The sequence below is a fragment of the Argentina silus genome (assembly GCF_951799395.1).
Source record: "Argentina silus genome assembly, chromosome: Y".
Lineage (NCBI taxonomy): Eukaryota > Metazoa > Chordata > Actinopteri > Argentiniformes > Argentinidae > Argentina > Argentina silus.
The window spans coordinates 44871151-44884836 of NC_139654.1; the positions used below are offsets into that span (position 1 = coordinate 44871151).

A 13686-nucleotide genomic window follows, 5' to 3' on the forward strand; every position below is an offset into this window, starting at 1 on the left:
TTAATGGTAAATAAAGGGTATAGAGCAAGAGACTTGGGACCAATGATGAGAACCGCATTAAAAAGTGACTGGAAAAAAACAAGTAACCCATTGGTAAAACATTCTGCAGACAAGGAATTCATAAAAATAATATGTGCCACGCCTATGAATGGTATACCACAGGAAGTAGCCATATTGGTTAAACAACAAGTTCAGATGAAAGAAAAATCAGATAATCAATTGAGCGATGACATGGAAAAACAGATTCCAGAAAGTCTCTGGTCAAAACATGACACTGACGTGGGCTTAGTAAAATCAGCAAGCCCTATAATTATGAGAACAAAACAGGGCAGTGTATTACCAAGAAAAGCCCAATATCCTATGAAACCTGAAGCTGAGGAAGGAATAAGCAAAACAATAGAGGGTTTGATAGCAGCGGGAGTTTTAGAAAGAATAAACAGCCCGTGCAATACCCCCCTTCTTCCAATTCTAAAAGCAGATAAGTCAAAATGGAGATTGGTGCATGACTTAAGAGCAGTAAATGAGGTGGTGCAGGATTGGCCAGCAGAAGTACCAAATCCTCATACACTGTTAACAAATGTTCCTCCGACAGCCAAATACTAGACAGTGATAGATTTATGCTCAGCTTTTTTCAGTGTACCGTTAGCAGAAGAAAGTTGGTACTTGTTTGCATTCACCTACAGAGGACAACAATACACATACACTAGAATACCTCAAGGGTTCAAACATTCGCCTCATGTGTTCAACCAGGTGCTAAAAGCAGATCTAGAAGACCTGGAGATAAACAGCACAGTAATCCAATACGTGGAAGATTTGATTGGAACAATGTCATGAGGACTCCATAAGAGTTCTCCAAAAATTGGCAAAGGGGGGACACAAAGTGTCAAAAACTAAATTGCAGTATTGCTTACCTCAGGTTGACTATCTGGGAAGAACTATAGCGCATGGGTCAAAAGCAATATCACCAGGACAATTAGAAGGCATAAGTAAAACACCAAAACCAGTAAATGTGGGCCAAATGATGACATTCTTGGGAATGACAGGATTCAGCGGAGATTGGATAGAGGACAATGCGATAAAAACAGCAGCTCTGAGGGTGCTGATGAAAACAGCGGGTCAGCAGAACTTAAGAGCCCCTTTAATATGGACAACAGAAGCTACAATGGCATTTGAAATGTTGAAAAAAGAAATGCAGCTATGCACTATGCCTATGAGAAGGCCTCGTCAATCACAACGGGCTACCCAATAACAATATACACACACATCACAAGACAGTGGAACTGTTAGAACAGGGAAGGTTTGTTCTAACACAAGCTAGGAACCTGTCATATTTGTCGTTATTAACATACCCAGACATCACTATCAAGAGATGTAGCACAGTAAATCCAGCTGAGTTAATACCACTGGCAGATGAAGGGGAAGAACATGATTGTATAGCACACTCGCTAACATTCACCAGGTTAAGACCAGATTTAGAATCAACACCCTTACTATATGCAGAAGAGACATATTTTGTAGATGGTTCATGTTATCGAGATCATTTAGGAAATCATGCAGGGTACGGCATAGTCAAACAAATAGGGCAGACATTCAGCTGTCCACAACCGTGTTCTGCCCAGTTGGCAGAACTAAGGGCACTGACAGAAGCCTGTAAAATGGGGGAAGGCAAATCAGTGAACATTTTTAATGACTCAGCGTATGCGCATGGAGTCTGTCATCTGTTTGGGGCAGTATGGAAACAGAGAGGCTTTTTGCAAAGTGATGGGTCACCCATACAGCATTGTGAGCAAATTAAGGAATTGATGTCGACTATGATGAAACCAAAACGGTTAGCGATCATCAAATGTCAGGCGCACCAGAAAGGCAATGATTACATTATTCAGGGCAATAATGCTGCTGATGAAGCGGCAAAGCGAGCCTCGAAGTGTGAGGTGGCCGTGTTGGCCCCAATGGTATTAATAGAACCAATAACGCAGCTAGAGGATATAATACGCATGCAACAGATTGCAGGGCCGTATGAGCAATCCATGTGGCTCCAAAGGGGGGCAAAAAGAGACTCTACAGGATTGTGGAGATTGCATGAGGGTACGATAGTGGCACCTACGGTGCTACTGGGGATTTTGATCGCTGATGCGTATGGTTTTGACCATTGCGCAAGGAGGGAAGTTTTGAGAAAGATAAAACTCCAAGGGTATTGGTCACCCTATTTACAGGCAATGGTAGAAAATGCATTGGCAGAATGCACAGTATGCGCACAAAACAATGTGAGAAAGGAATCAAAACACCCTTAGGACACATACCGGTTCCAGACGAACCATTTAAACATTTGGTAATGGACTATGTAGACAGGATAAAAAAGGTCAATGGAAAAGATACATGCTTGTTGTCATAGATAGATTTAGCAGATGGGTAGAAGCAACGCCATCGGCAGAATTAGGGGCAGGAACAGTGGTTACATTTCTAACAAGAGAAGTAATACCCAGATTTGGAATACCTAATGAGATTAGCTCAGATAATGGTGCAGCATTTATTCAGAAAACTGTGAAACAAGTCATACAGCAGTTAAGGATAAAGCAAAGATTGAGTTGTGTCTACCATCCACAATCACAAGGAATGGTAGAAAGAATAAATGGTACCCTCAAAACAAAGCTGAATAAGATATGTGCCTTATAATATATACCTTACTAAGGACCACCACTGGAACAACTCCAGATGGAACTAAAGCAGTACATGAAACAACTAACTGAGATACATAAAGTTATATATTCACAGGAAAAAGACTAGCAGCCGGAGCCGGAGCCACCCCTGCCCAATCCGATAACTCCAGGAGACCAGGTGTACATCAAAGTCTTCCGGAGGAAGTGGAACGAGCCAAGGAGAGAGGGACCGTACGAGGTAGTGCGAGCCACCCCCACTGCAATACAAGTCCGAGGGAGTCTAACCTGGTACCACTTGAACCACTGCACCAGGGTCCCGAGGCAAGAAGAAAAAGCAAACCAGAGAAGAAGACGAAGGAACGGGTAAGATCGTACAGGAGCACAGAGGAAATGAAGGAACAGGTACAGAGGCTGAACAGGGGCCGGAAATCCAGCCCCCAGCCGAACGGGAAGGACAGTAGAGCCTGGGGGATCCTGGGGAAGTGACTAGTGATATATAAAGTAATAATACTAATCTATATGCTGTCCCAAATAGAACAGGCCCTGCCTAGAGAATTGAGTCAGGAAGTGAAGCAAACACAGGTTGAAACCAAAAGAGATAGGGACAGAGAATATAAGGTAAATACATTATGGGAACAGGCAAAGCAAAATTATTGGTATAAATGGGGAGAGTTTACAGCCCAGTCAGTAACAGAAGGATGTTACTCATGTGTAGTCCATCACCACTTAAAAAACTACGAGTTGTACCTAACCCACACACATACCAGGCATGTGCACAGTTATATAAAAAGTCCTGTCCCATAGAAGAATCAAAACGACCATATTGTCCAGCCGAATGTTTGGGTATCTTAAGCAACACCAGATACCATCCGTTTTATGATCAAACTTTTAGAGACCAATGCAGAAAAATAGATGTGAGAATAGATGAGAAAAAGAGGGAGATCCCCGGATTCAATTGATTGGAAGCAAAAGTTTGAATGCTTCGACAAACCACTTAACACAACATATGGCACCGCAAACCTGGGGAAATTTAAAGGGGACTGTCACGTCACGTGGCGTATTGTACCTTGGAATATGGAACAACCTAGGCCAAAAGTAGCTTATAACCAAGCAATATACCAATGCGACCCGTAAGGTAGTACTTCCCCCTAACATGTTTGAGACAGAAGAAGAAGTATCCAATGAGAGGCGCAGGATAAAACAAGATAGGCAAAGAAACTGTTCTGGACCACTGGTACTGAGATTAGGGGCTCCTGGGGCACCAGGAGGCATACCTCTAATCGATATATATCTTAGCCAGAATGAGCCAGTGGCAGATTACTAGTGGGTATGTGGAGAAGGAAGGCTAATGGCGGCATTACCCGCTGATTGGTCAGGAATATGTGCTAGGGTTCGGAATCGGAATAAATATCATGACTTTAAAATACCTCTCCGCACGTTTTAAAGTTTGATCAGTCTAAATAGCTTGAACGCTGTAGGAGGAGTAGCATACCAAAAATCGGAAGAATTGGAATAATAATGATAAGAAAAAGAAGAATAAGTATGAGCAATAACAATAGTTAGACTCTCTCTGAACCACTCAATATTTGTTGTGAAACAACACAGCACAAGTCCAAAATGCATGTAGGTGACTAGCAAGCTAGCTAGTTCAAGCTAAAGCTAACAATGCTACCATTGCTACTAACTGACAAATAGTCATGCCATTACCCAGATACATTTGTTGACTGTGTCTACTACTGTAAAATGTAATTAAACGTCACATACCCGCTTCGAAGTCGCTCTCGCTGTCCTCCCAACGGGAGCCCTGCAAAAAAGAAAACAACAACAACCTGTCGTAGAAACGGCTGCCCCAGTCCACGCACAGCCAATCCTGAAAAACACGAAGGCATTTTTCAGGCCTTCCTTGCTAATGCTAATGTCGTAGATTTTAAGTTATAATACTTTGAAATAAAATACCGTTAACCAGAGCTGTTGATTCATTCAAAGACTTTATTCCCGCAGAACATGTAGCCGACCCCGTTATCTCCTCAGTCACCTGTCTTTATAGATTTCACACAGGTTAACGCCTTCTATTCAACGTGTTTCTGATTCCTGTCTACATACACCAATAACATTCAAGAACTACATTTCGTCATCAAGTTGTCTAATCAGGCCTTTTGCCTTTTGACTTTGTTTATTACTTAATAGTCTTAGTCTTGAATGTTAGTCTTGGTTGCGATAAAAGTTTCCTCTGCACAGCCTCAGCTTTTAACCCACTAACAAAACGGTCACGGAGTGCATCATTAAGATGTGCACCAAACTCACAATGAGTTGAAAGTTGCTTCAAAGCTACTATGTTATCAGACAGACTCACCGTCTTGTTGATTTTTTTTTTGGAAAACGGAAACGTTCCGCGATGACAAGCGGTTTCGACTTGTAATGCTCACTGAGCGACTCGCTTAGCTCCTCGTAGGTTTGTGTGCTAGGTTTTTCAGGACTGACTCAATTCTTTAAAAGTCTGTAGGCATCCGCTCCGATTACCGACAGAAACACGCTGACCTTTTTGTCAGTGTCCACCTCGTTTGCGATCATCCACTGTTCCAGTCTTTCCAAGTAAGATTCGAAATCTTCCTGTCCTTCTTTGTATTCAGCTAACGCACCGATTTGGAAACTAGTAGCCTTTAGCTACTTAGCTTCCGTTTGCTAGCCTCTTTCTTTCGAGCTACAAAGTTCGTTTATTGCGTTCTACTTGCTGCAAAGTTGTCTCTCGTCACTGGGATCATCTTTCATTAGATATCCCATCCTCGTCGCCAAATTGTAATATATTTAGAGTTATATATATTCACGGTTTCAATAACGGAGACCGAACATTACGTGGATGCTCGTTTACTGATCAATTTTAAGACAGAGTACAGCGCATGTGCACAACAGCTAAGGACTCTTACACAGCCAATAGGGAAAGCCCTTATTAATACATTGGAAACACAAAGTTGTAATAATGCCAATACATTACAGTGACGTATTTTTTAAAAGTGTTGAAAATACATGTCATGCATCAGTATTACAGAATAATTAGTGCTACTGACAATTGTCGTTGCTAGGATTGCGTCTTTCTTGTGCCATTTCCCCAGCAACGTGTGTGTAAGACTAGAGTGGTAGGTTAGAACAGAGCCAAATAAGGTGTAATTAAGCCATTACAACAACAACAATCAAATGACCACACAAACCTGACATCACTGTCCTGCCCTCCCATCAGGCAGAATATCTAGCATGTGTGTGTGTGTGAGTGTTGTACATAGTCAGAAGGTAGTCCTAGATGATGTACCAGGAAGAACGAAACCCAGATAACAATTCCCAAACCTATCACTAGGTAACATAGAGTAGGCCATTAGAACACAAATCCAATGAGTGTTGTTCAATATGCTTAAGCTGGGTAGTTGAGACCTAGTGACTTTGGAGTCTGCTATTGATGTCTGTCAACATGAAATCTGTCAAGAAATCTGCCTTATTTCACTCTATGGGAAATCCCATAGGAATGATTTTCGTCCAGTGGAGAGATAGAAATAGAAATTCAGTAAAGTGTCTTATTGGTCAATAATGGTCTGTAATGAGAGTTGGTGTCATTACAGATTCACACAAAACAAACTCAAGCAGTAGTCAGTCACCATTTCAAGTTATATTTAATAGTCTAGGACAGTTCAGATTAAAATACATGTTCATCTGGGTTTAAAGGTGAGAGCATAAAACCTCTTCTGATAGAGAGGGACTTCAGAAATGTAATTGGATATAGGGCCATCGCAGATTTTGTCCACAGCCACTCCCATGGCAGTCATTAAAAAACAATTTAAAAAAACATTGCTAATTATGTGAAACACCAAATTTCCTGATTCATGGCTCATTCTGAGAATTGGAATCATATACCAGCTATACACTAACTATGTATAACTTTGGTTTGTAGTCTCACTGAGGTCCAGCTCTCCACCAAGGGCACTGCAGAGGGACACAGCACGCCTCACCTCCCACAGGGACCAGGTACAGGAGCTGCAGGAGGAGGGCTTTGCTGGAGCTGAGGGGAGACAGAGGAGGGAGCGTACATTGTACAATGAGAAATCCTCCTCCCTCCTCCTCATCAGAGATCAGTGTGTCTGTCCTTACCCCAGACGGACTGTGTCTAAGTGGGATGAGCTCTGTGCTGTGTCCCTCTGCTCCTATGCTGACAGGTCCACAAAGGAGGAGCAGGAAAAATCCAGCCTGTGCTGCAGAGCCCTGAGCTACTCTGCTGCTGCCCCCTGCTGGATGTGTGAGGCAGTGCAGCAGTGGAGGAACCTCAGCAGCAGCCTCCTGTCAACACTGCAGCAAGGGATACAGGGTCAGTTGCACCTGGTGGAAGACCTCGTTGATGAAGATGATGTTGTCCCGCCAGCCGGACAGCGTGCTGCTGTTGGAGTGGCTCTTCTCTGGCTCGGCAGGCCCGTTGGGCTCCCCCTCCTCTCCAGTCCTTCTCCTTCCCCTGGAGAATTGCACAACTTTTTTTTATAGATTGGTGTTACAAATTCTTTAGCTGAGTAGTTTTACTGAGTTAATACCTATGTCTGATCTAAATTTCATGTGAATGGCTGCAATGGAAATATGTTGAATTAAACATTTGTTGATGTGTTGAATACTTATTTTCCCGCACTGTATATACACACTCACTGAGCACGTTATTAGGAACACTATACTATACTCGGTAGGGCCTCCCTTTGCTCTGAAAACAGCCTCAATTCTTTGTGGCATTGATTCCACAAGATGTTTATAACATTTCTTTGACATTCTGGTCCATGATGACATGATTGCATCACGCGATTGCTGTAGATTTTTCAGGTGCACTTTCAAGCTGTGAATCTCCCGTTCTACCACATCCCAAAGGTGTTCTATTTGATTCAGATCTGGTGGCTGGGAAGGCCACTGAAGAACACAGAACTCATTGTTATGTTTCTGAAACCAGTTTGAGACGACTTTTGCTTTGCGACATGGTGCATTATCATGCTGGAAGTAGCCATTAGAAGATGGGTAAATTGTGGCCATGAAGGCATGCACATGGTCAGCAACAATACTCAAATAGGCTGTGGCATTCAAGCAATATGATTGATTGGTATTAACAGGCCCAAAGAGTGCCAAATAAACATTCCCCACACCATTACACCACCTCCACCATGAGAATGTGTACAGGTGTTCCTAATAAAGTGTTTGTTGATTGTATATATAATATATATATATATATATATATTTGTATTTATTATACTACAGCATGTATTATACTTCATCACTTTCATATTTATTTGTGTCTCTGTGTGTGGTTTACATATGTATGTATATATAGTGTGTGATTTTCTCGAATTGTAGGACATCAGCACTTATTACCGTCTACCTTTTTCTAAAATGTTTGTTAATATATCACAACACTTACGCATGGCCACTTTATTATGGGGGTTTTACGACCTGTTATCTCTAATTGTCTTATCACTATGCGTATTACTAATTTATTACATGTCCCCATCATTTTCTTTTTATCTTAAAATTGTTATTATCTATTTATATAGGCAGGCCTATATTTGCACTTTCGCCCACGTAGCACTTAATCTCCTAAAGACCATTTGGGAAGACGTGATATCTGCACCTAAGATCTAAGTGTCATTTCGATGAGGTCTGTAGCTGAGGCCATAAAGCACAGCAAACAAATAATCATGTGTTTAAATATCCTTGTCGTTTTGAAAAATGACCATTGTCACCTGCACAGGAATGCCATGCGGCCAACATTGAAGAAATGTGCTTCTCGAATCTATCATTAACACTGTTTCCACACGCTTTTTTCATTGCATTGCCATATTATCAGTTGGTCATTGATGCGTCACGAATAACGACAATGCGTCGAAAATTAAAGAAATGTAAACATGAATTATGTTATAAGCATCGAAAAGCTGTATGCGTAAAGGCGTCTCACAGTGGCTTGCCTGAAAAAAAAAAAAAGGAATTTGTAGCGCCCCTTTGCTGGTCTGGGCAATTAATAGGGGTGGCTAACCTGAATTCTTTAAATAAAATGTTATCTCTAACTATTATTGTATTTTTACTTTGTCTGTTCACATTAACACAGTCCCACCAATTACATGTCTTTTGTTATTTTATTCAAATCAGTCTTCTTTCACTGATATTAAATCCCCAAAATAGATTGCATGAAATGAAATACAGTAACACTTAACGTGCACACACAAATATCCAAATGTAAATGGTAAACACTGTAAACCTCAATGAAAAGAAATAAAACCTATTCTAAAGCCGGCAATGATAACTACGACAACAATACCAAAGTCCAGTGCGTTGCAGGCCTGGCGCGTGTAGCTTGCGTGCGTTGTAGCTCACCTAAAATGGCGGCTCCTTCACTCTCACGAGCTAGACGACAAAAACCAAACTCCCAGTTCCTTAAGCCGGCAGCCTCGCGAAGCTCCTCTCTCTGTAACCGGGGTAGTTCTCTCCAACGGCAGGAATCTTTGGTGCCACTGTCTCTCCCGGTGGCTATCGACGTTTTGAACTCCCGTGTTGGTCGAACACACAGCCCATAAGCCTCCGAAGAAAAACTAGCTCTCTCACTGTAGGCTAGGCTAAGCCAGGTGGTTGACCGTCGGAACGGTTACTCCTCTGCAGAGAAATTGTTCCAAAACAGGTCATACGCCGAACGTAATAACTTATAAGATGCACGGGTTGTGCACTCGCATTATTACCTTGTTCTAAACACAGAAATAAGTGGGCTACCTATTTCCACAATATTAACCAGCACAGCAGCATATTCCATGCGTTCTCTTCGTTCGCCATCCCGAATCTAACTTCTCCTTCTCATCCACCTGACACCTGACCTTCATCTCACTTTTTCATTGGCTCATGAAAATAAACAAAATGCACAAACTTTACATTTGAATCTTTTCTCACAGAAATCAAAAATAAATTCCTTTACAATATTGCCAGCATTGTGAACACAGTATTTAAGAAAACAAAATACATTTTACATCAGGTAAATAATTCAATACATGAACTTAACCCATGAAACTCTATTCAATATCAAACATAGTAATAGTTTTACCCTTTTTAAGTCCTATGAATTCTATTAATGAACTTATTCTATTTATACTATTTATTAGTTCCTATTTATTAATCAAAGAACTTTTAATAGTTAGGCCTAATTTTCCATAGGGCTACAAATTGGAGACACATGTGCTTACAGGGGCGTCGAACCGGCGGCTCCCCTTGATGGAGCAAAGTTCTTACATTGACAAAGACAAGCTCCGCGCTCATGGGCAATTTATAGGGGGCAACTGTGCTGCGAGTATCTAAGCAGTCGTATTGACTGGATGAAATGCAATGTTTCAAACAGATCTGATGAATTCACCTGCTTTGAAAAAGTGTGCGTCAGGGAGTGCTTTTGACACGAAGCAAAAATCTACAGTCAAGCGTCCTTCAGCAGACAGCCTTGTGTTCTTTAGTCATGAGACTTGTCAAAACGGCAGAAAAAAATGGTCACAAACGAAATATTGTTTCTACACTTAAAATGAACAAAGAAAAAATGAGCTAGCCTGATATAACTCATGTTCATGACGATGCAAATGTAAAGAGATTTCGAACTGTTCTGTTGCACACGTTGTGACTCATTTTATTTTTCTACAAGAATCATTTACCATGACGGGAATCGAACCCGGGCCGCCCTGCGTTAAAAGGCAGATTCCTATCCGCTAGACCATTTGGGAAGACTTGATATGTACACCCTAAGATATCTAAGTGTCACTTCGATGAGGTCTGTAGCCGAGGCCATAGAGCATACCAAACAAATAATCAGGTGTTTAAATATCCTTGTCGTTTTGAAAAATGATTGAAGAAATGTGCTTCTCAAATCTGTCATTATAGTAAATTTAAAGACAAATACTAGCCTTAGTAATCCCACACCTAGGGGAAAAGGTCACAAGGACACCAGATGGTCCTGGAACATCTCAGAGGGGTGAGATCACTTAGGTGGGGGCTGACTAGGGGGTATGGATGCTTTGAAGTAGAGTGGTATACAGCTGTGTAAACATCATCAGGTGATCTGGGGACAGGATGGATGGGTGATAAACACAGTTGTAAACAGCCAAGACAAAAGGGCTTTAGAAAACAGCCTAGGTCAATTGATCTCTACAGTAGACTGATCGGCGCCAAGCCAAAGGGGGCGTAGCCCCGGCATGACGAAATGTAGTTCTTGAATATTATTGGTGTATGTAAACAGGAAGTAGACGTTTGTTGAATGAAGGTTGTTGACCTATGTGAAGTCTATAAAAAGACAGGTAACGGAAGTGAAAAGTGTTTTCAACTTTGCAAACCTGACCCGGCTTTGTTCTCTGTGAATAAAGTCTCTGAATGAATCAACAGCTCTGGTTAACGGTATGTTATTTCAAAATACCATGATTTAAATTCCACTACATATTTGGCGTCACGAACAGGATGGATAAATAAGGCTCGCATCGTGAACTATCGTTGAGAAGGGGACCGGACAATTTATACAAATTTAATGAGCTCAAAAACAAAGTAAGCAGAATTCGTGCTTTTAGTATAGAAAATTTGTATAGATCGCCCTGGACCTTTGGCCTCCGCGGTGGAACACGTACATGAGTCTTACCCATAAAGACATAGACACATAGACATAATTATACCAATATAGACACATACTCATTCATACATTGTCATACATACAACCACATTCTCAAACACATATACATACATGCAAGTACATAAGTTGTTGGTTATATCTATATTTGATTCCCAAGGTGTAAGACACCAATTGTGATTAGGATATCTCAAGTTGAGTCCAAAGTGGTTGCCTAACATATTTCTTTAATTATACAGTAGAATCCTAGATAACCAATAATACAATATTGTTCTCTTTTGAAAAATTACAGAAAAGAGTGAAAAGTAAGACATTTTACAATAACCCTAAAAAATAATTACTGCAAAAGGAAAAATGGAGAAAGGGATTACCCTGGTAACTCCAGTAGAAATATTAGAGAATAAAAACCCTCTTTTAAATAACCAAATAAAAGAGCTGTCAGAAAAATGGGAAAAACTAACCAGTAAGAATTACTGTGGCCAAAAGAAGGGACATTTGATGTTGCAGTGGGTAAGGAAATGGGAACACTGATAAGAAACCCCAAAACTCGAGTAAAGTCAAGAAAGAGAGAAATAGATATGTTAAAATTGTTCAAAACAGAAGGAGAAGCAATGTTAAAAGAAGAGAAGGGAAGTGAAGTGAGAAGGGGATCTAGAAGCCCCATAGAGCTGGATTGTTATGCAAAATTAGAAAAAGGTGTGTGGAGGTCAGAGTCAAGGCAAGAGAAGAGGACTAAACCATTGGAAGCCGGAGTAAGAGAGAAATATTAGGAGAAGACATGAGGAAAGATCCAGGAATACTGAACGAGAGTTGAGGAATAGGGAAAAGATAGGTCACCCAGATAGATATCATTGCCCCATCCTGATAAAAGGAAATCAAGGACACTATGTGCCCTGGGGTATGCAGGATGTGCAGGGAATAGTTAGCGGATTACTTAACATACATGATGGAGCAGGTAAAGGGATTAGAAGCCTTGAGGAAGAGACTGCAGGGAAACTGCTGGCGGTGGGAGACCTCATAGCCCTGTTGGCCAAGGTACTGGGGGAGGCAAAGATGGAAGACGTTCTCATAAGCTGTGGACTGAAAGAAGCAAAGGACAATACCAGAGCCGATGGGATGTCATTTGACCAGACCAGAAATGAGAGGTGGACAACCCTGAGAGAAGAATATCCACAAAGGATGGATATTAAGACCCTGAAGGGAGACCCACTGGGAGAGACTGAGGATCCTGCCACATACCTGCACCAGCAACCAAAGAAGTGGAAACTAGAGACTGAAGTAGACCCAGAGGGAGACCCACTGATGACAACTCTGTTCAGAACCGCAGTGGTAGATGCCATGTCCCCTCCGGTGAAAAGCAGGTTAGAGGATGTGGTGGGACTCACGTCCAAAACACACAAGGATGAGTCAAGGCTAAAGGAGCAAGAAAAGGGGGACCAGAGAAGGTTAACACAGCTCCAGCTGGGGGAACTCACAAAACGAAAACAAGGCGTAATGGGCGCCGAAACCAAGAAACCAGTTCCATACAGAGCCATACCAGAACCACTTCCAGTGCTGAGACCTCAGGGACAAGAGCAACCCACCGTACTTGTAGTTCAGGTGCATACGCAGCAGCCCCAGCAGTTTAAGCCAGGGAAGGGCAGAAAGAGACCCCAAGGACGGTTCCAAAGAACAAACCCAAAAGGTCCATCTGACATGTGCTGGACATTTCCAAAGGGATTGTACTAATCCGAAATCGAGGGAGAATAGTAAACAGGGCTATAGTCAGCAACAGCAGAGGCCTCCACAAGGACCGGCCAATCCATATAGGGGACTAAATTATGGTTACTAGCTTCCAGTATTAACCACAGAAGCTGATCAAGAACCAATGCTGTAGGTTCAAATAGAAGATAGGAGATAGAGCCACAACCCTGCCCATACTGATCTCTGACCGGACTCCGGTGAATCTCTTGGGGAGGGATGCAATATGCATGCTGGGGATGAAAATATGGTGTTCCCCAGAAGGTGTATATGTAGATAATATGGTAATAAAGATACAAGAAATACCAATAACTGCAAGCGCAAATGTTTACTGGTTAAGGGAAATAAATTATGAAATAGAGCAAAATTGGTTAAGATGGAGAAAATGTATTGAAGCCCAATTGCCAGATGCAAGGAGACCACGATTTGACTTAAATTGCAACTCCTGCCAAGAACAAATCTGGCAGGAGCAAACCAAAAATCTGGTTGTCCCATTAATGTCACAATATATTATAGGGGAAAACAGGGAGCAGCTATACAAATAGATGAATTAGAATTCGTACAAAAGTGGTATAATAGACCTAATGCTGCTCATCATGGGTCATAAATGGTAAATAAAGGGTATAGAGCAAGAGTCTTGGGACC

At 41.6% G+C, this 13686-nt stretch overlaps 1 pseudogene across 1 annotated transcript in view; it reads left to right on the top strand.

The window, feature by feature from the left end:
* Window positions 1-13686, top strand: part of LOC310824147 (cytochrome P450 3A19-like) — a 64685-nt pseudogene that overhangs the window by 15707 nt on the left and 35292 nt on the right. The window lies entirely within an intron of this gene.